Source organism: Prosopis cineraria, unplaced genomic scaffold (genome assembly GCF_029017545.1).
Source record: "Prosopis cineraria cultivar Desert tree isolate PC_DT_omini unplaced genomic scaffold, ASM2901754v1 PC9, whole genome shotgun sequence".
Taxonomy (NCBI): domain Eukaryota; kingdom Viridiplantae; phylum Streptophyta; class Magnoliopsida; order Fabales; family Fabaceae; genus Prosopis; species Prosopis cineraria.
The window spans coordinates 10,253,135-10,267,218 of record NW_026555340.1 but is presented as its reverse complement, the minus strand read 5'-3'; the positions used below and the strand labels follow the sequence as shown (position 1 = coordinate 10,267,218).

At 32.2% G+C, this 14,084-nt stretch overlaps 1 long non-coding RNA gene and 1 pseudogene across 1 annotated transcript in view; one reads left to right on the top strand and one right to left on the bottom strand.

The window, feature by feature from the left end:
- Positions 1–670: 670 nt before the first annotated feature.
- On the bottom strand, positions 671–1,836 carry LOC129319556 (MDIS1-interacting receptor like kinase 2-like; annotated as a pseudogene).
- A 2,246-nt stretch (positions 1,837–4,082) lies between these two features.
- The window catches only part of LOC129319495 (uncharacterized), an 18,144-nt gene continuing 8,142 nt past the window's right edge, over positions 4,083–14,084 (top strand). The window contains exons 1-2 of the long non-coding RNA XR_008595507.1: positions 4,083–4,229; positions 5,284–5,347. This is a non-coding gene — a long non-coding RNA (uncharacterized LOC129319495). The remainder of the gene's footprint in view (positions 4,230–5,283; positions 5,348–14,084) is intronic.

Genomic DNA, 14,084 nt, shown 5'->3' with positions numbered 1-14,084 from the left:
TCTTCTTTTGTTCTCGTATTCTCCACCTCACTTGTTAGTTTGGGTGTTAAAATATCAAATGGGATTGCAAGAAAAAAATGAATTATCCAGAAAGTAGTCGAGATAATCAAGTTCACCATATGGCAAAATTTTCAATTGACTATAAAAGAAAAGTGGCTTTACCAGGCAGGCAAGCAATCTATGTGATTTTGCAACCCATTTCTTCAATATATTTGCAAAGATCCAAAAAAAATTGATAAGAGAATATCGACACCGAGGCAAGGGGATGATCTACCATACATATGTAAAAACACGTTTTCTGTTTTCATCTATACAAGAGATAAAATCACCAAAATATATCAAAAGTGTTTGTTTTTTTAAATTTTTGAGAACAAAATGATGTTTTTCAACAATTTATGATTGTTCCTAATCTACAATCTTATGAATTTTAGTTGGACTCTTTTAGACCTTTTATATTGTAAAATTATTTATATGTTGACAGCATTGCGTACATTTCTTCTGATGCAATTTGAATAAGATATCCTATCTTTGTTTGCTGAACATATTTATCCTAGCCTATAAATAGAAAAAAAAATACGCCCAACAACCGCTTTTATTGTAGATGAACATATATTTGTCAGTTATCGAAAGATGTAAAACACATATCAAACTTCTCCTAGCCTTATGTATACTAGAAAATATCTTGATTCATCAAATACTGGAGTGAAATATCATTGAATGGAACAGTTAATCTAAGGTTGGAAAATGAGAGCCTGTGAGTGACTTGCTTCATTGTTGGTTGAGATTTTGGTGAGGAATGCAAGCATGCTAGTGCTATTGTGACACAAAGAATCACATCTTGCGCATCTCTTTGTAACGGAAGTGGGAGACGTGAGTCTGTGACATCTCTTAAGAAATTGCTTTGATTAGAGATCTCTGTCAAAGATAGTATTAAATTTCCAGGATGCCTTCCAATTATTGTTTCTAATGCCATCATTCCAAAACTATAAATGTCATATTTTTCTGTCACAACTAAAGTGTATGCAAGTTCTGCAATCAATAAACCAAAAATTAATTATATAGAACATGACACAAGACAATAAGAGGATAGTAGAGCCAAAAAAAAAAACTAACCTTGAGCAATATAACCATAAGTACCTATTGGAAGAGTTTTATTGGATGAATTGGGATCAAGAATTTTAGCTATGCCAAAGTCAGAGACAAAAGCTTCTATCTTTGAGTTTAACAATACATTACTACTTGTTATGTCTCGATGGATAATTGGAGGTGTGCAATCATGATGCATGTAGAATAAGGCATTTGCTATTCTTTTAATGGCATTCACCCTCTTGGTCCAATCCAACTCTTCAGCTTCATCTTCTTTACTCAATAGATAAAAGAGGCTTCCTCTTTCCATATATTCATAGATGAGAAACATGCATTGATTGTGCAAGCAAAATCCATGCAATTTTACAATGTCACGATGTCGGATTTCAGTCATCAATTTTAATTCATTATGAAAACTTCTAGCAAAATATGGATTTTCATATTCTTTTTTATGAAGCTTTTCAATGCTACAATTTTTCCACTATAAAGTTGTGCCCTATAAACACTTCCATAAGCACCAATTCCAATACAATATCTGATGTCAAAGTCTTCTGTTGCTTCAATGATATCTTCATATGCAATTTTACCATCAAAATTCCATATGAAAAATAAATCTCCATTCTTTGGTGCTCTTATCTCAGCTTTTGTTTTCTTGTTTTTCTCCAAAGACTGAAAAAGGAAGAATCCAAAAGTAAAGAGAATGACAAGAAAAACTATCATAGGAAGAATGATCTTCATGTGATAATGCATCTTTATATGATTAGAGAAATAATGATTCTTCTCCAGACCAAGTAATAACTCTTTGTTACCATTCAATATGTCATGAGGAAATTTATAATATACTTCCCTTGGGACATGGCCATTAAGGGAATTGTATGACAAGTTGATGAATTCTAGCTAACCAAGCTCTTTTGGTATGTTACCAGTGAGGTTATTGTAGCTCAAATCTATGCGTGGCATATGTTGATATGTGCAAAAGCTCGGTGGTATCTCACCACTAATCATGTTGTGACTGAAGTTGGCAACCAAAAGTTTCAAAGATTGCAAGTTTGGTAAACTTGCAATAAGCTTGTTTTGTGAGAGAGATCTAGATTTTCAAGATATAAGAGATCTCTGATTTCTCAAGGAATGATTCCATATATCTTGTTTTTTGATATATTGAAAGATCTCAAATATTTGATACCTTTAATCACAGGAATAAGGCCAAAAAGTTTGTTGGAACTCAAGCTTAAAGCTTCCAAACTTGTTATTTTCCCAATATCTTAAGGTATGAGAACAAAGAATTGATTGTGGGAAAAATCAAGAATATCTAGTTTTTCCAAATTTGAAATTGAAGAAGGTATCTCTCCAATGAACATATTTGAAGACAAGTTCAAATATCTAAGACTGGTTATAAAACCCAAACTTGGAGGAATGGCTCCACCAAACTTGTTTCCACTCAAGTCCAATCGTTGTAAATGAGTAAGGTTATTGGTAAGCGCAGAAGGCATGCCTCCAATAAGTTTATTATTCTCCAAGTATAGATGAGTGAGATTTTGAAGAGCAAATATCTCAAGCGTAATGTTTCTTGTATATAATTTGAATCACGTACAAATTAAATCAAAATTAAGGGCAAAGTAGTGGGACCAAAAATATTATTGGAACTCAAATCAAAGTGACTAAATAAAATAGTGCATCTCACTTTTAAAAGCACTTGACAATACAAATATATGTACTTGAGATCACTACTAAAATACAAGTTTGAAGATCTTGTAATCTCGTGAAAGATAAAGTTTAAGAGGGGGTTTCATGTGCAAAAAAATTTAAGGACAAATATATGTATTTTAGATTGCTTATAAAATCCAAAGTTTAAAGAAAACTTAATTCATCGAAACCTTGTTTCCTCTCAAATCTAACAATTCTAAATGAAGGTTAATTAACAAGTATGAAAGGTAACTGACTGATGAGATTGTTACTAGACAAGCCTAGATAGATGAGGTTGTGGAGACTTCCAATCTGAGCTGGAATGGTAACTACAATTTCAATTGCAGAATAAACTATATCATAATTTAAAAATATTGTGTTCAAATTAATAAAATTTAAGGAAAAATAAGCATAAATCATATTGAATAGTTTATTTTTTAAAGTATTTCCATATTTTATTAAGTTGTTTTTGTACACAAAAAAGATATTAACTCCAACCACTTAGGGTTATTCACCTTAAAGGCAAAGTACATTAGAAGCATAAATATATAGGAGCTCATATTCAATTGAATTTGTTAGTTATAAAACTAATATTTTATTTAAGGACCATCAAGCTCTTAAAATTTTGTGAAATTGAAGAGGGCATCTCATGTTTAAAATTTTGTAATCTCATGAAAAACAATGGTCACTATCATAGTATTTTACATTTTATTATTGTAACTCTTTCTTTCTTTTTCAAAGTTTCCTCGAAGTAGGTAAAGTACCAAGTGACCATGGCCAAAAATTCTCCATATGATCATTGGGAGATAGCAGAGAGGACTTATATGTTGATGACCGCCTTGCATCTTCCGGAACCATGTGTCAGTGTGTATGGTGTATGCCATGACATCACTTTTCCCCTTAAAATCACAAACACTTCTTTTCTATTTTCAAAATCTATACTTTAATCTAATTTATAAATATATTATAATGACCTATGAATTTTATATAAAATTTAAAATATATATATATATATATATATAAGTTTATGTTTTAATAGTACTTATATTAATTCTTAGGATAAGTTTGACAAGAACAGAAGTTAGTGTAGTGGAAACCATCTAGATAGTTCATTAAAAAGGTCCCAGGTTCAAATCTGATCAGCCTTTAAGGAGTATTATTTTTATTTTTATACTTTATGAAATTACAAATCTGCCCTCATCTTTATCAGACTTTTTTTTTCTTTTTTCCTGGCCTTCTTCAAACATTCTGGGAGAGTAGAGAGAGAGTTAGAAAGCTGATGCCAAACCCTTGCTCTATCTCTCGTCACTTCTACCTCTTACCTTCTCAATCACTGGTCATGCGCTGTTCGTGTGCGTCGCTGTTGCCGTTATCGGTGTGCCTATCACTAGTTCTTCCTCCACGGCTGTGAGTTCTTCCTCTGTTTTACCGTCGCTCATCCTCCTCTATCACTACCTCAAGTATGTTTGACTTCTCTTCCTTTCTTCTTGCTGTTTCGTGTGTGTGTAATTGATTGGGTGAGCTAAGATTTCTTTCTTCCTCTTACTCGTCCTGTCATATTGTTTATTTTTCTTGATTCATGGTGGCAGTCCTTCCTCCCTATTGTTCCATACTTGAAGCTATCTCCTTCTTTCTCTACTGGTGCGTGTGGTTCCTTTAAGTTAGAAACCTGATCTTATCTCATTTCCTTGGAAGATTTCTGTACGTGTGAATGGATGAAGAGATAATGTTGACGCTAGAAAAAAAATTGTCTTGTATGCTGCGGTCGGTGCCTGAATTTTCTTTCTTAATTTCAATTAGCTTTCTTCTTTTTTCTCTTCTTTATGGTTGTTGACTCATGTCTAAAATTTTACACCTTCATCTTGATAATTTTTTGTGTGGGCATTTTTAATGGTTGAAGCTATAGAATTTTGGTGTGTTTGGCTGTTGCTTGTGTGTCTCAGAGAATAACAAATTCCAATGTTGAGCTGAAAATCCATCTTAAAGCTTGATACTAATCTTCATATGGTCATAATTTTTGGAAGAAATTAACTTGATTGGAATGATTGATGTTGAATAATTTGGTAAAATGAAGTTGGAAGAGAAGAGGTTAGATATGATAATGAGAGATTAGTGTCTATAAGATGCTTATTAAAATCCTTGTCAGAAGAATTGAATTTGACTTTAAAATTTCATAAATTCTTGTGGGAAGTAGAGTGAGCTTAGAAGTTAATAATTTATAAATTTAATTTGAAAGTGTAAAGGACATTTGACTATAAAATTAATAATATATGATTATTGGAATTCTTGGAGACCGATACTTTGTTGAGAAAATATTTAAACATTAGAGTTGTTATGAGGAGATTGGGAAGGATACATATTTGGTGCCTTGACAAAATGTTGATGAGAAATATATTTTTATATATAACTTTAGTTTAAATTTTCAAATTTATTATAGTTGATTAGTGGTGGAAATGTTAAAAAGAAATTATTGTACTAGTTAAGGGTTGAATAGAATTTTAATATGATTTATAGGATATTTGGAAGAGGAGAAATTTGATCAACAGTGAGAGGTGAATTTTAGTTCTGGGAATTTCAAGTAAGTGGATACTGTCCCAACTTATTGTCTAATAAAATTTTTTGTTAATAAAATATTACAATTTTATGCAAATTATTTTTACAACAACAATGTGAATATTGGATAATTTGTTGATCAAACTTCTTTATTTTATGAAATTACCTTTATCACTTTTGAAATGTTAATTATTCAATAAATACAAATTTAGACTTTGATTGTGGGATTTCATTCTAAAATTTTTATTGTTGCTATGGAAAAATGATTCATGCAAGTTTCACTACTGGAAAAAACCATATTTGGCCATCACTAATAGCCAAAATCCGTCACCAATACAGTGATTAGTGACGGAGATATCGGTCACTAAGGTTGTCGCTAATATAGCGTCACTAATTTTTAAGTGACGGATAGTCATCCGTCACTAATTAGTGACAGATTAATCGATCACTAAATTAATCATATCCGTCACTAATATTTCTTAATAGTGACGGGCATATCCATCACTAAAATAAAATGTCCGTCACAAATATGTATTTATAGTGACCAAACTGGACGTCACTAAAGTTGATATATCCATCACTAATCAGTAACCAACATAGTCCGTCACTGATTAGTGACACATATAGTTCGTCACTAATCAGTGAAGACACAAGTCGTCACTAATTTGTCACTGATTCAGTATTTTCCTATATATATACATGCACAGTATTTTCTCATTCATTATTAACAAAATTACCTATTAAAATAAAAATATTAGCAACAATCAAATATAAAAAAAGCTTTTGATATTAGATTAATATTAATATTGAAAGTCTCTCAAAACAGTCACAAGTTAAAGTAGAGACTAATCAAAAAAAGTGTCTTACAAGTACAAAATAAAGCATTTAGTTGAATAAGAACAAAGATCAATTATCTTTGTTTGCAGCTGAGGTGGATCCTCTAGATGGATCAACATTTTGTGGAGTCTCCAAACAAGGATGAGACAATCCATGACTAGCTATTAGTTGCTGTACAACCACTTGCAATTCATGCAATTCCTTTTCAAGTGCTTCCCTTTTCTTTACCTCTTCTTGTATTTTAAGTTCCATTTGTTGTATGTAGTCCTGACTAGGGGGAGGTGCATGGCTTGAAGCTTGTGAAGATGCAACATAAATGTTAGTAGCCTCTGATCCAAGACTATATATTCTTCCTTTTTTGGGACCACCAACAACTTTTGTCCAAATTGACATCTCTTGCTCATTGCTCAAATTCTCCAAGGCATGGCTGTCAATAGCTCCAACATCTGACATATCATCTAGAGACTCTTTCATCTCACTTTGAAACTTATCCTAAAAATAAAATACTCTTAATGATATATTAACAAAATTCAGACATTTATTAACAAAGCACATAAAAAAATCTTGAAAATAAACTTGAGCTCATAGAAAGGAATTACATTTCTAGATCAGACCAAACAAGACCACAAATCCTCCGTTAAACTAAGCAACACAAATTGAAGCAATATATATTTGTGGAGTTGGTTAGTTGAATTTAGAGTTGACATGTTTGAAATTTTCTAATACAATACTCTTACCCATATTGCTTTTGATTTCTTGTCAACAAAGGCTTCAGAATTTGATTTCTTGTGAGTCATCAAGAACACTTGAGATGGACGAGCTTCACCCCCTGTCTCTTCCTCCTACATACATGCAAATATGTCAAACAAGTAATTTAATTGTAAAATTTGTAAGGAACTTAGTAGAATTAATACATATTTTCTCTTATGCTCTGAAGATGTTATTGATCCTCCAGAGTGGCATGATGGGCCAAGTCCATCCTTACTGCTCAACCTATTCTTTGAATTAGTCTCAGATTTCTTTATAAAGGACATTTGCTGAAGTTCCTTCCAGTTATCTTCACTCATCCAAGTAGGTGATATTCCCTTTTCCTTGAATGTCTTCCTTGCATTATAAAGGACAGTTTTCAAGAAACCTCGACCAATAGACTTCTCATAAAGTCCATGTATCTCATTATCAAACCTGTCCTCCCAAATATATACTTTCTAAGATACAAAGACAAAATTGAACAAATTAGGATAAACTTGAATAACCAAGATTTTCAACTAAATAGTAATTTGCATTACTTTGAAAAGAACTTAAATAATAATAATAATAATGTTTACCTTGAACTCTCCAAACCAACGTTGCTTAACCTCAAATGGTGTTTTATCCCAAGTAATCCATGGTCCTCCAAAAAACTTCTTTATTATACATGACAATATACGCACAGCATTATGAGGATGATACCTATGATGAACAAAATTTAGATTTAATATCAAAATAATAAAGAAACAGATACTAGAAAAACTTATCAATTTTATTTATATGATGTATTATTTGGTTCTAAGTATATGCGCCCATCTGCAAACTTTCGATATGAGACTTTATTTTTTTGTCTATTTGACTCGATTTGTTGAGTCTCATTGGAAGTGGATATATCATTTTCAATATGTGTCTCATTTTCAGTATTAGCCTCTTGTTGAATTGCATGATCAGTTGGTGGTTCCTCAATGGATGCTTCCTTCATAGGTGCATGTTGTACAATGGGTTCTTGCTTGTGGATGCATTCTCTATAGGTGCTTGCTCTATGTCAGTACCACCTCTAACATTTTGCTGATGAATGCTTACACTTCTTGATACTCCAAATGATCTATGTTTTGCTTTACCCCTTGGCATCCCTGTAACATTTATAGATAGAAAAATTTCAAAATGAAGAAAAATAATACTAATAAGCAAGTTAAAATTATAATAAAAATAATTTAGTAAAAATGTCATAATGATCAAATGCAATAAAATAATGCTAACATTTACAAACCTAAGCTTCATCTTCCTCTTCAGTATTTGATTCATCACTTTCAATACTATCACTCTCACTAAGTTCATCTTCCTCTTCAGTTTGAAATTCCTCATTTTCAAGCTCATCTTCCTCATCTAACTTTTCTAGTTCATCAACATCATTTGTTTCATACTGTAATCTCACCTCATTTTCTTGTATTTCAAGTTCTTCAGCTACCCCTTCACAAAGATTATTAATTGCATCCATGCTTGTGTCATATGGCAATCCCATATCATCTTCTTGGAAGGCTACTTCTGGTGCATTTATCATACTCCTTGCTTTTATTTTACAAACAGCCCACCAATCAGCCCTATCCCTCTTCTTACTAGCATATTCTCCAAAATAAACTTGTTGAGCTTGTTGAGCAAGTGCAAATGGTTCATACTTTGAAAATCGTTTTCTCTTATTGATCTCAACTAGGCCATAACGACTATGAACCTTGCACCCCCTATTTAATTGGGGATCAAACTAATCACACTTAAACAATACCGCTCTAGTTTTCTTAGAGGTTGGATTAGAATATTGCAATTCTATCACTTCTTCCAACAAACCATAATAGTCATATTCAAACTCATTATAATTTGTTCCCTTAATGCACAATCCACAGTTCATGGTAGATTTTGATGAGTTGTAAGCACGTGTGTGAAACTGATATCCATTGACAAAATATTGAGACCATGTATGTACTTCTCTAGATGGCCCAAAAGCTAGATCCTTTATACGAACATCATCTACATTGTTATTTGGGTCAAAAACCTAAGCATAATAAAACTTGTCAATAAGCATATCACACAAACTAAAAGGGCATGTATTAAAATATATATGTTCATGATACTTACATATTCTTTCAACCACTTTGCAAATTCACTATCTATCTTAGTCTCTATATCCTCATTGGTTGCATTAGGTATTCTTTTCCTAAGTTGTTCTTCAAATATTCTACAAGATGGCAATGATTACCAACATTAGTAAAGCAAATTGTCATTTAAAAAATGCATAAATATCTTAAAGTGATTGAATTTACCTAAGAAATGGTTGGATTTCCTCACAATTAAGCAGAACATATATAGAAGCTGCATTAAATTCATCATTTGTCAAAAATCAGTGTTTTTCCTTTTCCTGCTGTGCGACCAGGATGTCTGAATATAGAAAGGCATCCATCTGGGCAGTCAACCTCACTATGATCATCATTTCGATCAATTTTGTTTAGTTTTGTTTGAACATGAGGTTCAAAGTAATGAGCACAGAATGTAGATGTTTCTTCTACAAGGTATGCTTCAGAAATTGACCCTTCTACGTGAGCTTTATTTTTAACTTTTTTCTTCAAATGATGCAAAAACCTACATAATAATTTTTCTATTAAGTATTCATTTATATAATAAGTAAATTTAATCACAAAATATATTTTATAATTTACCTTTCAAATGGATACATCCATCGATACTGAACGGGTCCACCAACTCTTGCTTCATAAGGTAAGTGAATAGGCAAATGTTCCATGGAGTCAAAGAAGGCTAGAGGAAAGAACTTTTCTAACTTGCAAATAGTTACAACAATATTTTCTTCAAGCTTTTGCATTTGCTCCACTATTATAATTGTTGAGCATATGTCTTTAAAGAATAGACTTATTTCTGTTAAGGCATTCCAAATAGCCTCAGGTAATAAATCTTTAAAGGCAATTGGGAGCAATCTTTGTAAAAATACATGACAGTCATGACTTTTCATCCCTAACAATTTACAATTTTCCATGTCAACACATTTAGACAAATTTGAAGCATGTCCATCAGGAAGTCTTAAATTTTTAATCCATTCACATACCAACTTCCTTTGTTGCTTTGTCAAAGTGTATGTTGCTTTTGGCTTCATTGTCTTTCCAGCACTCTTAAACAATGCCAATTCTGGTCGGTTACAATAAGTAGACAAGTCCTCTCTAGCCTTTTCATTGTCCTTCGTCTTACCTTTAACATCCATAACAGTATTGAATATATTATCAAATACATTCTTCTCAATATGCATAACATCAAGATTATGGCGAATCAAGTTGGTATTCCAATAAGGCAAGTCCCAAAATATAGAACATTTAGTCCAATTATGTTGACTGCCAAACCCAGGCAACTTGTAAGTTCCATTTTTCTCCATCATTCTTGGCAAGCAACAAACTTTTTCCCATAAGTCATCACTAGAAAATCTTTGAGGGATAGGAGATTTCTCATCACACCCTTTATAAAATGACTTTTTATCTCGACGAAAAGGATGTTGTAGTGGCAAAAATTGACGATGACAATCAAAAAATGTCACCTTTTTTCCTTTTTCCAAGAAGAATGATTTGCTGTACTCCATACAAATTGGGCATGACAAAATTCCATGCGTACTCCATCCCGATAACATGCCATAAGCAGGGAAGTCATTAATAGTCCATAATAGTGAAGCTCTCATATAAAAATTTTGATTCTTATATGAGTCATAGGTTAAAGCACCAACCTCCCACAATTCTTTCAACTCATCAATTAAAGGTTGCAAGTACACATCAATTTTTTGCCCAGGGCTCTTTGGGCCAGGAATTATAAGAGTAAGAAACATATATGGGGTTTTCATGCACATCCCAGGGGGCAAATTATATGGTGTAACAATTACAGGCCAACATGAATATGGATGTGCAGATTGCCCAAATGGAGTAAACCCATCTGATGATAAGCCTAACCTAACATTTCGAGGTTCTAAAGCAAAAGAGGGATAACATTGATCAAAATGTTTCCATGCCTCGCCATCACAAGGATGACACATGACCCCTGGCTCTCGCCTTGTTTTATGATGCCATACCATGTGCTCTGCTGTTTTAGAAGACATATAAAGCCTTTGTAATCTTGGAGTCAATGGGAAATAACGCAGCACCTTGTACGGTATGTCTTTATTACTTCCATTATCTCTTTTTCTAGATTTAAAGCGATCATGGCCACACACCAAACATTCCCTCCTTTCCTTGTTCTCCTTATAGTACAGCATACAACCATTTCGACACACATCTATTTTCTCATACTTCAAACCAAGTTGTCCTACCATTTGTTTAGTCTTGTAATAGTCTTTAGGCAATTTTTCATCATTTGGCAACAATTCTTTTACCCATTGTAAAATACAATTATAGCAATTCTCACTCAAGTTAAACTCAGATTTGATATTTAACAATCTAGATATTGCTGATAATGGAGTGTGCCTACTACACCCTTCATACAGTGGCTCTTTAGCAGTTTCCAACATCTCATAAAATTTTTGAGCATTATGGCTTGGAGGATCATCTAACTCTATATTAGTATTAGGATTGACACTAGGACCAACAGCATCTAAAATCATGGTATAATATGGGTTTTCTAAGATAACATCATCCCTTGTTTCATTAGCACCTTCAACTCTTTCTTCAATATCTCTAGCAACCTCATAATCAACATTATCATAATGTAAAGGTTCCCCGTGATAACTCCATGGGTCATAATTAGGGACAAAACCATGACGATAAAGGTGAACCTTGACGATTTCATACTCTAAAAATTTCTTATTGTCACACTTTGAACACGGACACCTTATTTGGCCATTTGAGACTAGATTTGGTTGAGAAAGAACAAATGCCACAAATTGTTCTACACCATCTATAAACTTTTTGTTGAGTCCTTTTCCACTTTCGTCACGCCGACTATACATCCCATTTCGATCATCCCTCATAGTCTTCTACATGATACCATGTAATTATTTAAGACAAAATAACTAATTAACATAACTAATTCAAGAAATAAGGTTTACTAAGTCTAAAACCAGTAAAGAGTTTAATATAGTTAAAAAAAAAACACTCCTGGGATGACAATCAAATGGCCTAGCATCCAAAAACCATTAAATTGTAATCTACCAAGGAGCTCTAAAAATAATGGAAATTTTGCACATCAAATAGCACACATGTAGAACTATGAATATGAAATTTCATGGCAAAAATGTATTATCCAATGACCTTTTTAAAACATTGAAAAACTGCTTGCATGTATAATTTGGTAACTTAATTAATTAGGCTTACTTGATAATAATGAAGTTATGCAAAGCTGCAAGATTTGTACCAATGTACTTCAAAGGACTGCATAAAAGAAAAGAACAAAGAAAGAAAGAAATCAAGTTAAAAGCATATGGTGAATATAATTAATCAAAAAAGAAAAAGCTATGATTAAGTGGACATGAATATAATATAATTAGAAGCATATAATTAATTTTTAGCTGCAGCAAGGAGGACAAAAAGCTTGACAGTTAATTGTTCATTTTAGCATTACATAAATTTAAAGGCAAGAATACTATAAGCCAAAACACACTTTTTGGTTTTAACCCCATCTCACTTGATTGTTTCTTCTCCATCCCTGATGGTCACTAGCTAGAGCTAAGCATTACAATCAATGGGAATGAAAAAGTAAGAAAATGAGAAAGGTAAAAAAACAGAGAAATAGAAGCATGATAAAGATATTACCTCAGCTTTGAAAGAAGAAAAAAGAGTTGTTAGCCTTTCAATTGCAGATTCAATGCATAACCTTCACCTTGGGACAATAAATTAATATACAAATCATTAAAACAAAATTTCCTTTGTTGAACTGACCCTGCGATTGACTACCAGAGCATATAATTAAATTTCAATAAATCCCACACCACAAAACAAAAGACTCCAAAACTAAGCACCATAAAAATATTATTAAACAAAACAAGTTGATGTGGTTTCGTTCCAAAGCAAGCTAAGAAAAGTCAAAATCCTCTTTTCCTTGGTGGCTTTATTATATTGGTCCATTCAAGTTATTGTATAAATTTGGGTCTCCCGAAGTAAAGCTAAAACTTTTTAGGCAAAGGGAATAAAGTTCATTGTAGTGTTTGGCAACCTATTAAATAATCTCATTATCCCTTCCCATAGTCTCGAAAGAGGAGTCCTAACACTAATAGAATCTATTCTTCAGGCATATTCAACAACTGAGAATAAGAAAATCATAATGAGAGCAAGAATACAGACAAAAGCAAAGTGGCAGGGGAAAAGGCTGTGAATTTTTTTTCAAACCTAGACTATCTAAGAAAGCCCTTTTTCAAACCTACTCTCATGTTGAATCAAGAGAAATGTTTATTGTGCTCAAAAGGGGTCAAAGGCAAAGCGTACCTGAGTGAGGCGAGAAAGAGAAATTGTTGTGCGCCTGATTTCTTCGAGCATCAGTAGCAGAGCACTGGAGATGAACGGCGGGAGCAGAGCGCGAGTTTAGTGATAATAGAATTGCAAAGGAGGGAAGGGTTTTAGTTTTAGGGTCTGATGGTGACTCTGAAATTATATTAATTTTCATGTTCAATTTTTTATTATATTATATTAGTAAAATTAACCTAATATTTTACCCATCTAAATGCATCTAAAAAGTAATCATAATTGGTATAAAATATTTATAACATTTAAAAGAAATTTTTATCAATTATTAATAAATCATTTTAACATAAATATATTTTTATTTCCTATTTTTAACATTAATATCTTTATTAATAATATTTTTATTTTAACAATACAATTAAATTAATTATCTATTTTATATTAAACATAATAATTAATTGTTATTATACTTTCACACTTAGTGACGGATATCCATAGGTCACTATTTATTAGTCACTAATTTTGTGATTGTTTTGTAAAATTGTGACAACTTTGAGCATCTGTCACAATTCAGTGACCGATAATTAGTGACCAAATTATATCCGTCACAAATTATAAACTTTAAAAGAAAAATGTGACTGATATTATCATCCATCACTAATCTGTCACAATCACTATAATTAGTGACGGATATAGTTGTCACTAATTATCCGTCACTAATATGATTTTTTCTAGTAGTGTTTGTCA